Here is a 6,000-nt window from a genome sequence, read left to right as displayed (position 1 = left end):
AATGTTTTGCTTTCGTTGTAAAGCCTTTTTGAAATCGGACAATGTGGTTAGATAAAGGAGAAACTTGTCTTTAAAATGGTGTAAAATAGTCATATGTTTGAAAAATTGAAGTTTTGGGATTTTTGAGGAATTTGTCATTCGCGCCATGCCCTATCATTGGATATTGGAGCGGTGTTCCGCTAGCAGAACATCTAGATGTTAAGTAGTACTTTCAAGTACTTTACACCCCTGTCCAATGGTGGAACCACCTTCCCCCTGAAGCCATCTTCCGAAATCACCTGAAACCCTACATCTTGCACTGGACCCACCCCCCTTCTAGTCCCAGTCTATTAATTATAGGCCTATGGTTTATTATGTGTAGGTTTATGTGAGCCGTATGTTAAAGCTAGAATATGTAACTTTTTAGGCGACCCGACCAAATTCACATAGAAATGTTAGTTATAGATATTTTATTATCATTGAAAGCAAGTCAAAGAAGCAGTAGATCTGTTCTGTGTGTAATTTCTATGCTTCCTGTTCTTAAGTTTCGTTTCTGCGTCTTTTACTTTCGGTATTGCACACCAGCTTCAAACAGCTGAAAATACTATATTTGGTTATGGAAAATATATTTCAAAGCGGTTGAGATGGTACAAGATTCTCTACACAATGACTGCTTGTTTTGTGACAAACTGAAATTAGGCGACCTATTATACTTTCAGCAACCAGGAAATGAGGGAGCGATTTCTGCATAGTGCATCTTTAAATGCAAGAGTCATGGATTTACGTTCACCTAAAAGACTATTTGATCTGTAATGTGAAATCACATGTTAGATGGTTGGTTGTGTGTAATCGATTACAGTAGGGTAAGCTTTTATAATTTACAGTGCATTTGGAAAGTATACAGACCCCTTGACTTTTTCCAAATTGTATTACATTAGCCTTATTCTAAAATGTATTAAATAGTTTTTTCCCCCTCAATCTACACACAATACCCCATAATGACAAAGCAAAAACAGGTTTAGAAATTTTGCACATTTATTACAAATAAAAAACTGATATCATATTTACATAGTAGGTATTCAGATCCTTTACTCAGTACTTTGTTGAAACACCTTTGGCAGCGATTACAGCCTCGAGTCTTCTTGGGTATGATGCTACAAGCTTGGCACACCTGTATTTGGGGAGTTTCTCCCATTCTTCTTTGCAGATCCTCTCAAGCTCTGTCAGGTTGGATGGGTGCATCGCTGCACAGATATTTTCAGGTCTCTCCAGAGATGTTCGATCGGGTTCAAGTCTGTGCTCTGGCTGGGCCATTGATTCAGAGACTTGTCCTGAAGCCATTCCTGCGTTGTCTTGGCTGTGTGCTTAGGGTCGTTGTCATGTTGGAAGTTGAACCGTCGCCCCAGTCTGAGCGCTCTGGAGCAGGTGTTCATTAAGTATCTCACTGTACTTTGCTCCGGTCATCTTTCCCTTGATTCTGACTAGTCTCCCAGTCCCTGCCACTGGAAAACATCCCCACAGCATAATGCTGCCTCACAATAACTGTTCATTGGGAGCTTCATAAAATGGGTTTCCATGGTCGAGCATCCGCACACAAGCCTAAGATAACCATGTGCAATGCCAAGCGTTTACTGGAGTGGTGTAAAGCTCGCCGCCATTGGACTCTGGAGAAGTGGAAACGTGTTCTCTGGAATGATGAATCACGCTTCACCATCTGGCAGTCTGACAGACTAATCTGGCTTTAGCAGATGCCAGGAGAACGCTACCTGCCCCAATGCATAGTGCCAACTGTAAGGATTGGTGGAGGAGGAATAATGGTCTGGGGCTGTTTTTCATGGTTTGGGCTAGGCCCCAGTGCAGGGAAATCTTAACACTACAGCATACAATTACGTTCTTGACAATTCTGTGCTTCCAACTTTGTGGCAACAGTTTGGCGAAGGACCTTTCCTGTTTCTGCATGACAATGTCCCTGTGCACAAAGCGAGGTCCATACAGAAATGGTTTAGTGTAGGTGAATGATGCCGCGTTCACGTGCTAGTCGGAAACTAGGAAACTCAGAAATGTTCAACTTGCTAAATTTATACCTATATAGTGCTGTGTTCATCCAGTTAGCAAGTCAAAAATGTCAGAGTTTCCTTGTTTCGACTAGCACGTGAAAGCCGCATGACATTAAGCGGGAGGCGAGATATGACCCTATAAAGTAGCACAGTGTGAGTCATAATATCCATAAAAGTCACCTTGTCTGAGAGATTTCCATGGTTATCAAAACGTCATGCCAGGGTAAGCCTACACGAAACACAGCACTTATTTTAAGTGTTACTAAAGTCCCCTATGGGAAAAATGAACCATTTCCCTGTTTGACAGCTAGCTTTTATTTGTGTTATGACACCTCCATTGTGGGACTCTATGCTGATGATAATGTTTGTAACCTCTAACATATACATTCCCACTATACATATAGAATAGGAAACGATGTGAATTATATTATGCTTACTGTATTAATGCAAGCATTCAAACCAGATTTACCGATTTAACTTCCCTAAACTACATGACATTGTACCTGGATTTCGATGCTACTGTGGACATCCCTCTTTTCATCACGCTGTCAGGGGGGCGGTAGAAGCCACATCCCAGCACGGTGAAATAAGGAGGAGTTTATTGTTGCCAGGGGGGATTAAGCTGAGTTCATAACCAAGTGGCAAGGTGGTATTTAACATATGATTGGAAAAATCCATTTGAACCGGCCCTCCAACTGGTAATTACTGGGAAACTCGTCTATCATCTCTAATGGGTGGGTGGATGCTTATGACGCTTTCACATGCTAGTCGGAACTAGGAAACTCTGAAATTCCCAACTTGCTAACTGGTTGTAGTTATAGACCTGCTGCTTTCAATGAATCAGCATGTCGGAAATTACATAGTTTCCTAGTTCCGACTAGCATGTGAACGCGACATAAGCACCCTCTACTCTCACATGCTCAACTCTGATGTCATGGGCAAAGGAAAAGGACTTCTATAACCAACTTGAACTCAGGGGTAGACGTAACATAGTAAATGTAAATCCGGGACACTCCAATTAGTATGCGTTACATTTAGTATGTTATGTATTAATTTGTGGATGTCCATCATTCAGTTCGTATGATCTCTTACAAATTACAATTCGTATATGTTACAAATGTGCAAAACGTATATGTTACGAATTCCAATTTGTTGTTGCTAACATTAGCTAGGTGGCTGGGTGGCTAATGCTAACATTAGCTAGGTGGTTAACATTAGCTAGGCTAGAGGTTAAGGTTATGAGTTGGGTTGAAGAGTTAGGGGAAGGGTTAGCTAACATGCTAAGTAGCTTAAAAAGTTGTAAGTAGTTGCAAAGTTGCTAATTAGTTAAAATGCTAAAGTTATCCGTGATGAGATTTGAACATGCAACCATTGGGTTGCGAGACTTTCAGGGTATACGCCCAGACAAAACAAGCAATGTAGAGAATCATTTTAACAACTAAACCACAGTGAAATATATTTTCAATAACCCAAAATGTTGTATTTTCAGCTTTTTGAAGCTGGTGTACAAAACTGAAAGTAAAAGATGTAAAAACTAAACTTAAGAATGGGAGCATCAAAATAGCGTACATAGAACAGATCTACCTCTTCTTAGACTTGCTTTCAATGAGAATGAAAGATCTATAACTCACATTAGCAGGACGTGTACTCAGAGTATGTGCTGACCTACTGGCAAGTGTCTTCACTGACATTTTCAACCTGTCCCTGAACCAGTCTGTAATACCTACATGTTTCAAGCAAACCACCATAGTTCACCATAGTCTCTGTGCCCAAGAACACCAAGGTAACCTTCCCAAATGACTACCGACCCATAGCACACGTCTGTAGCCATGAAGTGCTTTGAAAGGATGGTCATGGCTCACATCAACACCATCATCACAGAAACCCTAGACCCACTCCAATTCGCATACCGCCCCAACAGATCCACAATCTCTATTCCACTCCACACTGCCCTTTCCCACTTGGACAAAAGGAACACCTACGTGAGAATGCTGTTCATTAACTACAGCTCAGTGTTCAACATCATAGTGCCCTCAAAGCTCATCACTAAGCTAAAGACCCTGAGGCTAAACACCTCCCTTTACAACTGGATCCTGGACTTCCTGACGGGCCGCCCCCAGGTGGTAAGGGTAGGCAACAACACATCTGCCACGCTGATCGTCAGCACGGGGGCCCCTCAGGGGTGCGTGCTTAATCCCCTCCTGTACTCCCTGTACTCCCTGTTCACCCACGACTGCGTACCCAAGCATGACTCCAACAGCATCATTAAGTTTACCGACGACACAACGGTGATAGGCCTGATCACTGACAACGATGAGACAGCCTATAGGGAGGAGGTCAGAGACCTTGCAGTGTGGTGCAATGACAACAATCTCTCCTTCAATGTGATCAAGACAAAGGAGATGACCGTGGACTACAGGAAAAGGAGGGCTGAGCATGCCCCCATTCTCATCGACGGGGCTGTAGTGGAGCAAGGTTGAGAGCTTCAAGTTACTTGGTGTCCGCATCACCAACAAACTATCATGGTCCAAACACACCAAGACAGTTGTGAAGAGGGCACGACAACGCCTATTCCCCCTCAGGAGACTGAAAAGATCTGGCATGGGTCCTCAGATCCTCAAAAAGTTATACAGTTGAACCATCGAGAACATCCTGACGGGTTGCATCACCGCCTGGTATGGCAACTACTCGGCATCCAACCGCAAGGCGCTACAGAGGGTAGTGTGTACAGCCCAGTACATCACTGGGGCCAAGCTTCCTGCCATCCAGGATCTGTATACCAGGCGGTGTCAGAGGAAGGGCCTAAAAATTGCCAAAGACTCCAGCCACCCTAGTCATAGACTTCTCTAGACTTCTTCCTGAAGACGAACAATGTATACGAAATGCTTCAGTCTGGTTTTAGACCCCATCGTAGCACTGAGACTGCACTTGTGAAGGGGGTAAATGACCTTTTATTGGCGTCAGACCGAGGCTCTGCATCTGTCCTCGTGCTCCTAGACCTTAGTGTTGCTTTTGATACCATCGATCACCACATTCTTTTGGAGAGATTGGAAACCCAAATTGGTCTACACAGACAAGTTCTGGCCTGGTTTAGATCTTATCTGTCGGAAAGATATCAGTTTGTCTCTGTGGATGGTTTGTCCTCTGACAAATCAACTGTAAATTTCGGTGTTCCTCAAGGTTCCGTTTTAGGACCACTATTGTTTTCACTATATATTTTACCTTTTGGAGATGTCATTGGAAAACATAATGTTAACTTTCACTGCTATGCGGATGACACACAGCTGTACATTTCGATGAAACATGGTGAAGCCCCAAAATTGCCCTCGCTAGAAGCCTGTGTTTCAAACATAAGGAAGTGGATGGCTGCAAACTTTCTACTTTTAAACTCGGACAAAACAGAGATGCTTGTTCTAGGTCCCAAGAAACAAAGAGATCTTCTGTTGAATCTGACAATAAATCTTGATGGTTGTACAGTCCCCAAAAAACTGTGAAGGACCTCGGCGTTACTCTGGACCCTGATCTCTCTTTTGACGAACATATCAAGACTGTTTCAAGGACAGCTTTTTTCCATCTACGTAACATTGCAAAAATCAGACATTTTCTGTCCAAAAAGGATGCAGAAAAATGAATCCATGCTTTAGTCACTTCTAGGTTAGACTACTGCAATGCTCTACTTTCCGGCTACCCGGATAAAGCACTGAATAAACTTCAGTTAGTGCTAAATACGGCTGCTAGAATCCTGACTAGAACCAAAAAATGTGATCATATTATTCCAGTGCTAGCCTCCCTACAATGGCTTCCTGTTAAGGCAAGGGCTGATTTCAAGGTTTTACTGCTAACCTACAAAGCATTACATGGGCTTGCTCCTACCTATCTTTCCAATTTGGTCCTGCCGTACATACCTACACATACGCTACAGTCACAAGATGCAGGCCTCCTAATAGTCCCTAGAATTTCTAAG

This window comes from Salmo salar, chromosome 02, assembly GCF_965601325.2.
Source record: "Salmo salar chromosome 02, fSalSal1, whole genome shotgun sequence".
Classification (NCBI taxonomy): domain Eukaryota; kingdom Metazoa; phylum Chordata; class Actinopteri; order Salmoniformes; family Salmonidae; genus Salmo; species Salmo salar.
The sequence above is the reverse complement of the archived record's forward strand: the minus strand, read 5'-3'. Positions refer to the sequence as shown.